Consider the following 14,469-nt stretch of genomic DNA (forward strand, 5'->3'; position numbering starts at 1 on the left):
ACCGCCCAGTGAACCAATGAGTTTTACAGGGGTTATAGAAGTATGGTGAGGGGTTACTTCCAGGAGCAGAAATGACTCAAAGACAGGTGCACCATCAAGGCCCTTCCCAGCCCACAAAACCTAGGAACCTGGAGCACACTGCACAGCCTACAGGGAGTTCAAAAGGTTGGAGAGTGTTCTTTTCAAATGACTCTGGTCTAAATCTCTCCCAGGCTGACTTTTTTTTTTTTTTTTTTTGGTTTGGCTTTGGGATTTTTTTGATTTTTTTTTCTAGGAAGCAGGTCTGATGTCAGAGTTTTCTTTGCAGACTGGCTTTTTTGACAGTCTTTGCAGTCTAGATTAGGCAGTTTGAGAGTAATTCTCAGCTTTTATTGCTTACTCTGGCAGGAAGGGGCCTAGTGAATCTGGTCAGTTTCCGCAACTTCCTGAAGCCACTTTGAGTTACGATTCCCTTGAGGTGGGAATGTTTCAATCTGGAAGGAAACTGTTACACAACACAGACCCAGTGGCCCTGAAATTGCAGCAGTCCTCTGTCTCTGCACCCAAGGGTCAAGATTACAGGTATGAGCTACCATTCTTGTATTTGTTTTGTGACAGGATCTCTTTAGCCCAGGCTGGCCTTGAACTCATAGCAGTTCATAGCAGTTCTCCTACCTCAGTTTCCCAAATGCTGGGATTGCAGGCTTGAAACACAATTCTCAGCTACATGTCCTTAATTTAAAGGTAGTTCTTCTGGGTTAGAGGTGTTTTTCAGGGGTAGAGTGCTAGCCCAGCATGAACAAGGCTCTGGGGCCCATGTAGAGAGAGGAAAGGAAGGTCAGGGCCGGAAAAGGGAGCTAAGTTCAGCCTGGCTGGTGGCTCTTGCAAACATCAGGTCCTTGGGTGATGATGAGCCTTGGTTAAACATGCCTCAGCCAGTTGCTTCTCTTCCCCCTTTGTCTCTAGTCTATTCCAGTGACACCATGACACTTGTCAACCACAGGAGATTATATGACTCTCTAGGATAACCTCCAATGTTTGCCAGGCTGGCATGTCATTGGAATCTGTGAGCTAAAGGGGTCTCAGTAGGTCCCAAGAGCAGATCATCTCTGGCATGAAGACTGGGCCTGGATTTGTTCTATCTGCCTGTCAGCTGTAACACACCCATAGCTGGCATGGGAGGGAAGCTGTTGTGTCTGGCTTCAGTGTGGGGACATCACTCCTTCCTCTGGACAGCAGAGTAGGGCTGGCTTGCAGCTGAACTCCTTGCCTTATTTTTCACTGTCAGCTCGTCTTGCTTTTGTGCACGTGCTGTGCTTAACCCTCAAAACAAAACCCTCGGGTATGTCAGAAGTGGTAGCATCACTAGCTCCCTGACCTGCTTGCAAGGTTCATAACAACGCTTGGCTTGTGTTGCACCTTTCATCAGAGGACCTCAAGAAGCACCTCCCAGGTATTCATACAGTGCTTACAATTTCCAGGAAGACAGAGAAAATGTGGTTTGAATTACGTGAGAGAGGAGAAGAGATGGCGGCCTCCATGTGCTTTGCTTTGTGGCTGCATTAGATACTTCTCTCTGGCTGTAATAAACACCATGGCCAACACAACATAACAAGAAAAGTTATATGGGTCTTAGAGTTTCAGAGGAATAGAGGCCATGGCCATCGTGCTGGGGAGCATGGTAGCAAGCAGGTAGACATGGTTGCAGGCACAGCAGCTGAGAGCTCATATTTTGATCAGCATGCAAGAAGCAGAGTGAGTCCTGAAATCATGAGGGTCATTTGAAATCAAAGCCCAACCCCAGAAACACACCTTCTCTCAAAAGGACACACCTAACCCTTCCCAAACAGTTTCGCTAACTGGAGATCAAGTATTCAAATATGTAAGTCTAAGATCACCTTTCTCATTTGATCTGCCACAGTGCCCAGTGCAAGGAAGGAACCTTTGGTCATGGCTCCTCAGATGTGGGATTTCTCTGTGTGCTGTGGATACCATTGGGTTAATAAGGAAACTGTCTTAGGCCTGCACAAGGCAGAACGTAGGTAGGCAGGGAGAACTAAACTGAATGCTGGGAGAAGGAAGGCAGAGTCAGGGAGAAGCCATGTAGCCCCACTGGAGACAGATGCCAGAACTTTATCTGGTAAGTCACAGCTTCGTGGTGATATACAGATTAATGGAGATAGGTTAATTTAAGATATGAGTTAGCCAGAAATACATTTAAGCTATTGGCCAAATAATACTGCAAATAATATGGTTTCTGTGTGATTATTTCAGGGCTGAGCAGACAGGAACAAACAAGCAGCCTTTGCACAACACTCCTCTCCTGCTGAACACACTTTTGTTCACACTTTCTCAGGTTACAGTCATGATAGCAGACTTTTAAGTCCTGCAGAGCCCATTGGCTGTGTGGAGGCATCTTGCCCTTTCCCCAGGACCCTGCAATGTCCTGGGGAAATGTCTCTGAGGGCACTATTCCTCTGGGCTATGGGATTCCCAGATTATCCTCATCACCAGATATTTGTCTCACGGCTTCAGGAATTAGAGTGCCTTCATTACCACAATATGCACTCAGGCGACAATGTAAATGCCTTCTTTCCCTTATGGTCAACTCAATTATTCATATATAACAACCCTCATTATTGCATTATTAAGCCTTTAGATTAGGTTGGAAATATTTCTTGAGGAGTTAGGTAGTATAGCTCAGTAGGAGAGTATGTGGTTAGTTTGTGTCCTGGGGTTAATCCCTAGCACAAACCCTGACTTAGTTATTTTTCTATTGCTATTTTAAAATACCCAGATAAAAGTAATTTAAGGGAGAAAGAATATATTAAAAGCCATATGGAAACACACGACATCATAAGCTAATAAAAATATTTCTTAAAAAGGGAACTTGAATGGTAGTACACAGCATGAGTGGACGATACTGTCCCCAAAAGACAACCTCATCAGCAGACATGGGACACACCTTGCAAGCTGTAGATCAAGAAGGCCCTAGAGACTTCCAAATCAGCACACGCTATGGTCATTGCTCTTGGCTGCCCACCAGAACTAGAGGGTAAGATCCATAGTTGAAGGTAACACACATTTTGGTTTCAGGACAGAGAAATTCATTTGGAAATGATCACAAAGCCTCCTCCTTACTGGCTAGCTCTCATAAGGTCTGAAGGCCAAGGGGGGGAAAATCAATGGTCTTACTCAGAGCTGGACCCTCTATGCCACAATACTGATATGCCAGGCAAGACCTGCTGATGTAACAAAGGCACAACGATTTATAGGAGTGGCAGTGACTAGAGCATAATCATTTTTTTTTTTTTATTTTACTAGAGTTAAGGCCTGTCCTGTAAAAGAGAATTCATGCCTGGTACTGTGTCTTGGGGTTTCTAGTTCTGTGATAAAACACCATGACCGAAACCAAGTTGGGGAGAAAGGGGTTTATTTCATTGTATACCTTGTCACCCATAATCCGGAGAACTCAGGGTAGGAGCTCAAGGAAAGAATCTGGAAGCAAAAACTGATGCAGAGGTCAAGCTTTGGGCCTGTCCTAGAACTAGCTCTCGTAGACCAGGCTGGCCTCGAACTCACAGAGATCCACCTGCCTCTGCCTCCCGAGTGCTGGGATTAAAGGCGTGCACCACCACTGCTGGCTAGCAGTTTTTCTTATATACCCCAGAACCACCTGCCCAGGGGTGGAACTGCCCACAATGATCTGGGCCCTCCCACATCAAATATCAATCAAAAAAATGCCCTGTAGACTCACCTACAGGCCAATCCTATAGAGACATTCTCGTAATTAAGATTCTTTCTTCCCAGATGGCCCTCACTTGTGTCAGTAAAGCCGGACAAAATGCTGTGTGTGGCTGGGGAAGTCATAAACTCTAGGGGAGGACTCACCACTTTTGTTTTGCTAAATGGTCACACTGTCAAACTACCTTTTAATATTTGTGCTTATACCCATAGATCTGTTCTGCTCTCAGCCTCTGCGAGAGAAGTGCTTTATAGGGGGTAATAGTTAATGCAGGGACTCATAACTGTCGGAATGCTGAGAATAAGTGACCGAGTGATCCATCCTAAAGGGATCGTTTATATCAACTCTGTCCCACAAGGTCAGAAAACGTCATGGGAGAGAGGGGGGACAACTAAGAGCTAGAGGATAGGGGAAATTGTGTAAAATGCTGCCTGCTAGACACGACATGACAGCGCATTCACGAGCTTACCACAGCCGTAGTTACCAGCACACGTGAGGCAGCGAAACAACAGCGAGACTAGGGAGGGGCTCCTGAGACCTCACCACGAGCTGAGCGGGTGGCTGCTCTGGGAGGGAGCATGCGACTTTGAGGAAGTGTGTTTACTCACAGATCGCCCGTGTTCCAGTGGATGGCTCTACATGTGCATGTAGGCAGCGCTGATGGACAACACTGGGTTGAGAGGAGAAGGTAGAGGAGGACTAAGAGGTGATAATGGAGTTGAGAAGATGTGGTGGGAAGGGGTCCAGGAAAAGTTCAAATGGGAAGAGGGGATGGATATGTACAAAATACATTGTACACATATACAAACTCTCAAAGAATGAAAAAATCATTTGAAATTAAATAAGTGTAGGGAATAATCCACCCACCCAGCTCTACTTCATTCAGCGGTTAAGCACTGTTGTTTCTTGTGTATCCTGGCATTTCATTACACTCACAAAGCAGGTAGCAATGCAGTCTAACTCCCTCTATTCACAGAAAAAGTAATGTTCTCCATCCCTTCTGATGGGCAAGTAATGGAGTCTTACGGGGATTTTATTCCTTAGCAACTAATGATGAACACTTTTTCATATCCTGCTAGCCATTCAGGTACATTTCATGGTGAAATGTCTATTCAACTCTTGTCCATTTAAAGTCTGAGTCTCTAACCTTTTGCCTGCAAGAATTCTTTACATAGTCTGGGCATCCTTTTTTGTATTTCTTTTTTTTTATTATTGATTTTTATTGAGCTCTACATTTTTCTCTGCTCCCCTCCCTACCTCTTCCCTCCCCCCTACAACCCTTCCACAAAGTCCCCTATGCTCCCAATTTACTCAGGAGATCTTGTCTTTTTCTACTTCCCATGTAGATTAGATCTATGTAAGTCTCTCTTAGAGTCCTCATTGTTGTCTAGGTTCTCTGAGATTGTGGTTTGTAGGCCGGCTTTCTTTGTTTTATGTTTAAAAATCACCTATGAGTGAGTACATGTGATAATTGCCTTTCTGGGTCTGGGTTACCTCATTCAAAATAATGTTTAGCTCCATCCATTTTCCTGCAAAATTCAAGATGTTATTTTTTCTGCTGTGTAGTACTCCATTGTGTAAATGTACCACATTTTCCTTATCCATTCTTCAGTAGAGGGGCATTTAGGTTGTTTTCAGGTTCTGGCTATGACTAACAGAGCTGCTATGAACATAGTTGAGAGCATGTCCTTGTGGCATGATTGAGCATGCTTTGGATATATACCCAAAAGTGGTATTACTGGGTCTTGAGGAAAGTTGTTTCCCAATTTTCTGAGAAATCCACATTGATATCCAAAGGGGTTGTACCAGCTTGCATTCCCACTAGCAATGCAGAAGTGTTCCCTTTTCCCCACAACCTCTCCAGCATAAGTTGTCATCAGTGTTTTTGATCTTGGCCATTCTTACAGGTGTAAGATGGAATCTCAGAGTTGTTTTGATTTGCATTTCTCTGATGACTAAGGATATTGAACATTTTCTTAAGTGTCTTTCAGCCATTTTAGATTCCTCTGTTGAGAGTTCTCTGTTTAGGTCTGTACTCCATTTTTTTTAATTGGATTATATGTTCTTTTGGTGACCAATTTCTTGAGTTCTTTGTACATTGGCGATCAGACCTCTGTCTGATGTGGGGTTAGTGAAGATCTTTTCCCATTCTGAAGGCTGTCATTTTGTCTTGTTGACTGTGTCCTTTGCTTTACAGAGCTTTTCAGTTTCAGGAGGTCCCATTTATTAATTGTTTCTCTCAGTGTCTGTGCTGCTGGGGTTATATTTAGGAAGTGGTTCCCTGTACCAATACATTCAAGTATACTTCCCACTTTCTCTTCTATAAGGTTCAGTGTAGCTGGCTTTATGTTGAGGTCTTTGACCCATTTGGACTTGAGTATTGTGCCTGGTGATAGATATGGGTCTATTTTCATCCTTCTACATGTAGTCTGGGCATCCTTTATCTAACAGGATAAAGATAACTCAAGGGAGGTGCTTCCTGTGGTCAGTGACTCATCTTTTCATTGAGCTACTGCTGTCTTTGGAAGTGTATATATATTTTTTAATTTTGGTAAGTCATTTTTTTTTGATAAATTGTGAGTCTGTGTCATTTCTAAGAACTCACCAAACTATGAGCAAACACTTCTGTTTTCTCCTAATGTTTTATAGATTTAGCTATTACCTTCAGCCTGTAAGCCATATTTTATTTTATCATAGCACAAAGAAAAATCAAATTCATTCTTTGAAATCCAGTTGTCCCAGCAACATTTGTTGAGTGTTACTTTCCCCACTGAGTTGCCTAGATCCTTTTGTTGAAAATTAATTAAACATACATGTAGAGGTTTATTTGGGAATTCTCAGATATGGGCAATTGATTCTTGTCTGCCTTTATATTTCTATAATGTTTGGGCCACTACAGCTTTATTAATAAAATCCAAGATATGGAAACATAAGTCATTGAACTCGGTTAGAGTTTTTCCAAGTTGTGTTGCTAGTCCAGGTCCTTTGAATTTTCATATAAATCTTTCATAGATTCACCTTATCAATTTCTAGAAATCATACTAAGATCTTGGAAGGAAACTATATGGAGCCAGAAAATTAATCTAGAGGGAATGAACTATGTCAGCAACATTGCATATTCACGAGTATGGGATAATTTTGGCTTACATCACCCTTAACTTCTAGCAATGTTTTTTCATTGTAAAATTATAAGTCTTTCACTTGATTTGTTAAATTTATTCCCCAGTACTTTAATATACAGAGTTGTTCTATTAGTTCTTTTTCTGTAGAAAACCTTAATACACTAGCCTTAACTATATTGTTACAACAATGGAAAATAGATTAATACAAATGGTGATACTAGACATACTTTTCTTCTTGCCATTTTAGGGAGAAGCATTCAGGTTTTTGGTGTGGTTTTGTTGTTTTATCCACCAGTAAGTATGATATTGGTGCTAGGATTTTCTTGTGTGTGCCCTTTGTGAAGTATGGCATTTCCTTTTATTACTGAGAAAAGTAGCTGTGATGGCTAATCTTGGTTGTCAAGTTGAATACATTTGGAATCAACCAAAAGCACAAGTGGCTGCCACATTATGGTTGCTTGATTAAATCATTTGAGGTGAGAAAACCCACCCCACTTCTGGTACCACAATCAGTATTAGTCAGGGTTCTCTGGAGGACTGGCACTAACTGAATACACACAGAAGGGGGCTGGGGCGCTATGAGAGTGACTCACGGGCTCCATAGTCCAGCTAGTTCAGCAAAGACTGACTCCCAAAGGAGATGCCAATAATCCAGAAGTTGTTCAGTGTATGGGACTGAAAGTCTTACTTGTTCTTCAGTCTGTGTTGAAATCTCAATGAGATAGGTTCCAATGCCCGGAAGTAATGCCTCAGCAGCATGATAGATGAACTTGGCAATGACAGAGAGGGGGGCAAGCAGATAAAACTGAAAAGTTTCCCCCTTCCATGTCCTTCTGTGTGGTCCAGATTTAAGGTTGTTCCTCTTACCTCAAAGGATCCAATAAAGAAAGTTCCTCAGGTGCTATTGTAGATGATTTCAGATGGAGTCAAGTTGACAACCAAGATTGGCCATCACATATAGATTCACTGAATGGAGATTCTCAATTTAATATAGATGTTTGATCTGCTTTTTAAAGGTGTCAAAAAGGTTTGAGCTATTAGTTGGTTGAAGCATATCAAAAGACGGCCTATTGAATGGGAGCTGGAGATGCCTGATATGGCTTGGTTTAGTATTGATGAAGGGATTTGAAAGCTCCAGGAAACAACAGTGACAATGTGGGAGTGATGTGTGAAACCTTACCCCCCACCATGAGAAGGCCCACAAGATATGCCCTTCACTCATCTTGTAAGACCCAAATAGTGAGAGGGGCATCTGCACATCTGAAGAGCTTTTGGTGGCGCTTTTCCTCCATGCTGGTGCTCAGATGGATAAATTAAATACCTATGATGGGTTAATTGGGCCCCGCTAGCAGGGCCAGTTGGCAAGATGACTGCAGTTATCTAAACAGGCAGCACAGGCAGAGTGCTATTTATGGTGCTATGGTTCGTATGGACCTTTGGTGTTGGCTAATAAGTCATGGTGTTTCCAGGAATCAAACAGGTAAGTCCACTACATTTTTGTTTAATTTTATAAGCAGAAAAATTCTGGAGCAAATGGAAGAAGACTATACTGGATCATAGTAAGAAAGAATTTGGTCTGTAAACCAATTTCCAGACTTGGGCCAGTCTGCAGGCCCAAAACTCCTTAAGTGAAGAGATGGCTAGGTCTACTTGAGGAAGAACCTTGCTAAAATATCTAAGAGTTTTATCATTAGCCAAATGGTGGTGGCACATGTCTTTAATCCCAGAATTTGGGAGGCAGAGGCAGGAGGATCTCTGTGAGTTCAAGGCCAGCCTGGTCTACAGAGTTGAGTTCCAGGACAGCCAGTGATACATAGAGAAACTCTGTCTCGAAAGCTCTCTACCCCCAACTCCCCCAAAGAGTTTTATTGTTAGCCTCTCTCCCATCCTTCCCTATAGGGACCTATGACCTTTACAAGAACAGCTGTACACTTGGGGAAAGGAAACAATGGTTTCCCGGGGTCTGCTGGACACTGGTTTAAAACTGAACTGATTCTGGGAAACCCCAAGGAGCACTGGGACCCTCCAGCAAAGTGGGTCCTAAGGAGCACTGGGACCCTCCAGCAAAGTGGGTCCTAAGGAGCACTGGGACCCTCCAACTAAAGTGGGTCCTAAGGAGTACTGGGACCCTCCAACTAAAGTGGGTCCTAAGGAGCACTGGGACCCTCCAGCTAAAGTGGGTCCTAAGGAGCACTGGGACCCTCCAGCTAAAGTGGGTCCTAAGGAGGTCCACTGTTTAGTGGTGTTCTGGCTCTAGTGGGTCTCAGAGCTAAGCCTGTGGTTATTTCCCCAATTTCAGAATATATAATTGAAACCGATATAATTACAGGTTGGAAAAATTCCCACACTGGTCCCTGGCCTGTGGAGTGAAGTAAGGGCTATTATGGTTGGAAAGACCGGAAGCCATCTGAGTTTCCTCTACTAAGGAAAAGAGTGAACCAAAGAATATATTAAACCTGGAGGAATCGTCGAAATGAGTGCTACATGAAAGACTTGAAAGCTGCAGGGATGGTGGTTCCCAGCACATGCCCCTTCTTCTGTCTGATTGGCCTGTGCAGGATATAAATCGGTTGTGGTGTAGCAGATCATCCCAAACATAGGCAGCAACTCTAAGTGTAGCTGCTGCTAGCAGATGTGGTGTCCTCATTGAGCAAATTAACCCATCTCCAGGTACGTGATACTGTGGAATAGTAAGATGTATTACATTTGTTTATGCTGTTGAACATCTCTTTTAGTGATGCAGATCTGTTGCATTCTCTTATGTTGCATTTGTTTAACTCTGTGAAGCTGTGATTCTCCGCTTATCTAAAACACCTGATGGTTCTAATAAAGAGCTGAACGGCCAATAGCAAGGCAGAAGAAAGGATACGTGGGGCTGAAGTAGAGAGAATAAAGGAGAAATCTGGCAGGAAAAGAAGGAGCAAGAGAGAAAAAGAGAGAACAAGAGAGATCAAGGAGAGAAAAAAGGAGTCAGTCACACAGCCAGTCACAGAGTAAAAGTAAGATTACAGAAGTAAGAAAAGGGAAAAGCTCAGAGGCAAAGGTAGATGGGATAATTTAAGAAAAGCAGGTTAGAAACAAGCCAAGCAAAGGGCCAGGCACTTATAAGTAATAATAAGACTCTGAAATTTTTGGAAGCTGGGTGGCAGCTCCCCCAAAAGACAACATGACATGCAACTATTGATCTAGAAAATGCCTTTTTCTCTATACCTGTTTGTACAGATCACCAGAAGCAATTTGCTTTATACCTTTATACTTTTACTTCAACAGTATATTAACTCTCTGGCCCTGTGTTATTACACAGCTTGAAGGGATAGTTATGGTCTGTCTCTCCCACAAATATCACACTGGTCCACTATATTGATGACATTATGATGAATGGTCCATATGAGCAGGAGGTAGTAACAACTTTAGACTTGTTGGTAATCAGAGGATGGGAAATAAATCCAACTGAAATTCAAGAACCTTCAACCTAAGTGAAATTCTTAGTCCAGTTGTGTGGGCCATGAGAGATATTCCTTCTAAGGAGAAGGAAAAGTTATTGCACTTGGCCCCCTCCCACTATCAAGAAAGACACAGAACATTTAGGCTCTGGAGGCATTTGGATCTGGAGGCAGCACATTCCACACTTGGGTGTGTTACTCTGGCCTATATACCAGGTGACTCAAAAAGTTTTGTGTGGGGCCTGGAATAGGAGAAGGCTCTTCAAAAAGTCCAGGCTGCTGTGCAGACTGCTCTCTAACACTCAGACAATACAGTCCAGTAGATTCAGTGGGACTAGAAGTGTCCATGGCAGATAAAGATGCTGTTTGGAGCCTCTGGCAGGCTCCTATAGATGAATCACAAAAGAGACCTTTGGGATTTTGGAACATGGCTCTACCATCATCTGGAGAGACAACTAGTCCCACTTTGAGAGACAGCTCTTGGTTTGCACTTGGGCCTTAGTGGAAACTGAATGTTTGCCAATGGGCCATCAAGTTATTCTGCAACCCAAGCTGGGTATTATCTGGCCCACCAAGCCATAAAGTAGGACATACACAGCAGCAATCTGTTATTAAATTGAAGTGCTATACGTGATCCCGAGGGAAAAAGAAAGTTACATGAATCTATTGAGCAGATGCCTACTATCAAACACTCAGAAGTGGTGGGGCCTGGGAGAACGGAGGCAAGAAATGAGGCGGACTAAAGTCTCATGCAATCGCCAACTTTATTCAGAACATCAGACAATCTGCACTTTAAGGATGAAGAGTCACGTAAGTCACATAAGTACCCTAAATATGACACCATTCCCTTGGGTTAACAGCCAGCGACCTGGTGGCAAGTTCACTACATTGGAGCATTTCCTCTGTGGAAAGGACAACACTCTGTCCTTACTGGAGTAGCTTCTGATTGTTGATTTGCCTTTACTGCATGTCCTACTTCTGCCTAAACCACCATCTGTGTACTTACAGAATGTTTCTTCCATCATCATGGTATCCCACACAGTATCGCTTCTTACCAAGGAACTCACTTCACAGCCAGAGAAGTGCCACACGGGACCTTGCTCATGGAATTTTACCATATTCCCCAGCATCTGAAAGCAGCTGGCTTGCTACAACAGTGGAATAATGATCTGTGGAAAACACAGGTACAGCACCATTTAGGTGGCAGTGGCCTAGCGGGCTGTGGCAGGGTCTCAAGCAGGCTGTATATTCTTTGAATCAACATCCAATATACAGTATAGTTTCCCTTCTAGTCAGGACTCATGGGATTCATTCCACTCACTATCACCCCAGTGACCCATTGTGAAACTTTTTGCTTCTTGTTTCCATAACCTTGAGTTTGGGTGGCCTGGAAGTTTAGCCCCAGATGGGTGAGCACTCCTGCCAGGAGACACACTAACCATTTAATTGAACTGGAAGCTCTGACATCCCCCTGGTCACTTTGGTCTTCTGATGCCCTTAAACAAACAGGCTAAAAAAGGAATACCAGTGTTAGGATGGGGTGATTAATCCAGACTACTGTGGGGAACTGGATTGCTTCTCCACAAAGAAAGTAAGGAAGATTATGTCTAGAATGAAGGCTGCCCATCAGAGAGTCTCTTTTGGTGTTAAAATATCCTGAGATGAAAGTCATGGGAAACTGCAACAATGCGATCCAAGCTAGCAGACAAAAAACTCAGACCCCAAAGGAATGAAGGGCTAGATCACGCCTCTAAAATCCAAGACCTGCTGACTGTGTTATACTTTACACACACACACACACACACACACACACACACACAGAGACACACAAAACATAGATTTGTGGGTTTTTTCCCTCTATTTCTTTATCATGTAATGTAACATCGATTGGTATAATAGCAATGGCTGCCATATTTTAAGTTATAAGACACTTAAAGAATGTCCCTCAAGGGACACTGACACCTGTTCATTTGCAGATGCACATGGGGTACTTTGTGAATGTTCATGGGAGTTGCATCATGTTAGGTGTAATTATGATCTGGATGTTGTTTCTATCTGTAAATTATGCATTGCATGACAAAATGTGACAAACTGACGAGGGTGGACTTGTGACAGCTGATTTTGGTTGTCAGCTTGACTTCATCTGCAATCAACTAAAACACAAGCAGCTGGGAATGCTTCTGCAGAAATTTCCTTGATTGGATAATTTGAGGTGAGAAGATCCACCCTAAATCTGGGCCACACCTCTTGTTGCAGCCTACGTAGAACACAGAAGGACATGGAAGAAGGAAGCTTTTGCTTTTTGCTTGCTTGCCCTCACTCTTACTGGCAAGTTCATCGTCCTTGCAGTCAAGGCATTACTCTGTTGCTGTTAGAACCTACTCGGGTCTGGGCTTCAGCACAGACTGAGCTGAGACATCCAGTCTCATGAACCCATCAACCACTAGATTCTTTCCTTTCTGTCAGGGGACAGCCAGACTAGCTAAACCATTGCCTGTAAGCCACCCTAATAAATCTCTAATATGTACACACACACAGACACACACACACACACACACACACAGAGAATATATATATATATGTATATATACATATATATATTCTTTCCATTAGTTTTAATCCTCTAAATAGGATTTTATTAAATGCTGTTTCTGCATGATTATGAGTTTTTTGTCTTTGATTCCATTAAAAAATCATACATGACCTCAGTTGATTTTCAATGATAAATCAACTTTGAATTTCTGGGTACTTGGTCATTCTGTGTAGATTTTTATAGTATTAGATTCAATATGCCAAGTTTTTGTGCATGCTAGGTATTCAGTCCAAGACCTCAACAAAGAGAAATGTCTAGCACCAGTAGCTACTACACTCTAAGCTGTTTGCTAATATTTTCAAGACAGGATCTTCTATGTCGCTTGGTTGGTCTGGAACTTGTGATTCTCCTGTCTCAGCCTTCCAAGTACTAGAGCTCAAGAATGCATCTTCATGTCAGTCTTCGAATACTTCTGAAGTTATTTTTTGCATGCATATTTAAACGGGATGTTAGTCTCTAGTTTTATTTTCATATTTGTCTTTTCATTTTGGAGTCAGGCTCTTGGCTCATAGTATGGCAGCATGCTTCCACAGACATGTAAACAAGTTTTCATAGTTATAATTTATAAATTGTAACGTTTCACTTTCTGTGAGTCAAGTGGCCACCATCATCATCTGGTGCTGGATTGAACCTAGTACGTAGTGTGCTAGAGTGCCCTGTCTGAACCATCACAGTTTCTGCCAACTCCCAAGTTACTGCTAAGGAATAAGCCAACAGTCTGACCGCCATCTAATTGGTGTGGCATGTCTAGAGTCTCATACTATGTCTTGTTGCACACAAGAAGAGAGGAAGATGATATGCCAGGACTTTGTACTCAGCATCAGCTCCACTGACTAGACAGGAGAGGAGTGTGCTGCTTCCTAATTTCTTCTGTATCATGGGGTGATTAAAAGATACTTCCTGAGTTGTCGCTGACCATTGTTGTCACAGCTTCTTATCCTGAGATCACATTCTCTAGAGATCTGGAGGAGATGTGTGATAATGTGCACAGATATTTATGAACAACCGGCTAACTCTGCTGTTTAGTGTCTCCAGATGCCAAGAGCCAGTCAGCTGTCAGAGAATCTATGTTAGCCTGCTGTTTTGAGACTGTCCAGTCACTGTTGTCTTCGTTATGCTCCCATGATACTTGTTATTATGATTGATCTGGGTTACTGTTAATTTGTGTGGTGTAGTGTTATACGAATATAAGGCCACTGGAAGGAACTGATTCTTTCCAAATCTTGTATTTCATTAGGTTACTTCAAAAACTTTGTTTTTGAAAATAAAATCACCTCAGCTTGATATTCACTGCTGTTCATTTTTCAAATCTCAATCACATGTCACCTCTTCTAGAACGGGCAGCCGCTACTTATCGTCTTGTACTGTGTGTTCTGTCTCCTTTATCCGTCACACAGGCCATGTGGTGGACCTCTTTCTTACACATGAAGACCCTGGGGCCAGAGAGTTTAGGAAATAAGCCATGACCACCTCTACAGTGAAATGACCAGTTTGGGTGACTCAAGCTGCCTTACCTGTGGCTGAGCCAGCCTGGCCCTCTGCTCGCCGCTCACCCCCTGTCCCAGCACTTGACACAGAACTCTGGGA

At 42.9% G+C, this 14,469-nt stretch overlaps 1 long non-coding RNA gene across 2 annotated transcripts; it reads left to right on the forward strand.

Moving 5' to 3' along the window:
* The first annotated feature begins 293 nt into the window (after nt 1-293).
* Nucleotides 294-14,166, forward strand: LOC126499241 (uncharacterized). Of its 2 annotated transcripts, XR_007591031.1 has the most exons (4): nt 294-561; nt 9,176-9,516; nt 10,964-11,099; nt 11,298-14,166. It is a non-coding gene; the product is annotated as an uncharacterized lncRNA (long non-coding RNA). The 2 variants fall into 2 exon arrangements; XR_007591030.1 differs by having other exon boundaries at nt 10,964-14,166.
* The last annotated feature ends 303 nt before the right edge of the window (nt 14,167-14,469 follow it).

The sequence above is a fragment of the Alexandromys fortis genome, unplaced genomic scaffold (assembly GCF_014885135.2).
Source record: "Alexandromys fortis isolate MF-2015 unplaced genomic scaffold, M_Fortis_MF-2015_v1.1 scaffold_15, whole genome shotgun sequence".
Classification (NCBI taxonomy): Eukaryota; Metazoa; Chordata; class Mammalia; order Rodentia; family Cricetidae; genus Alexandromys; species Alexandromys fortis.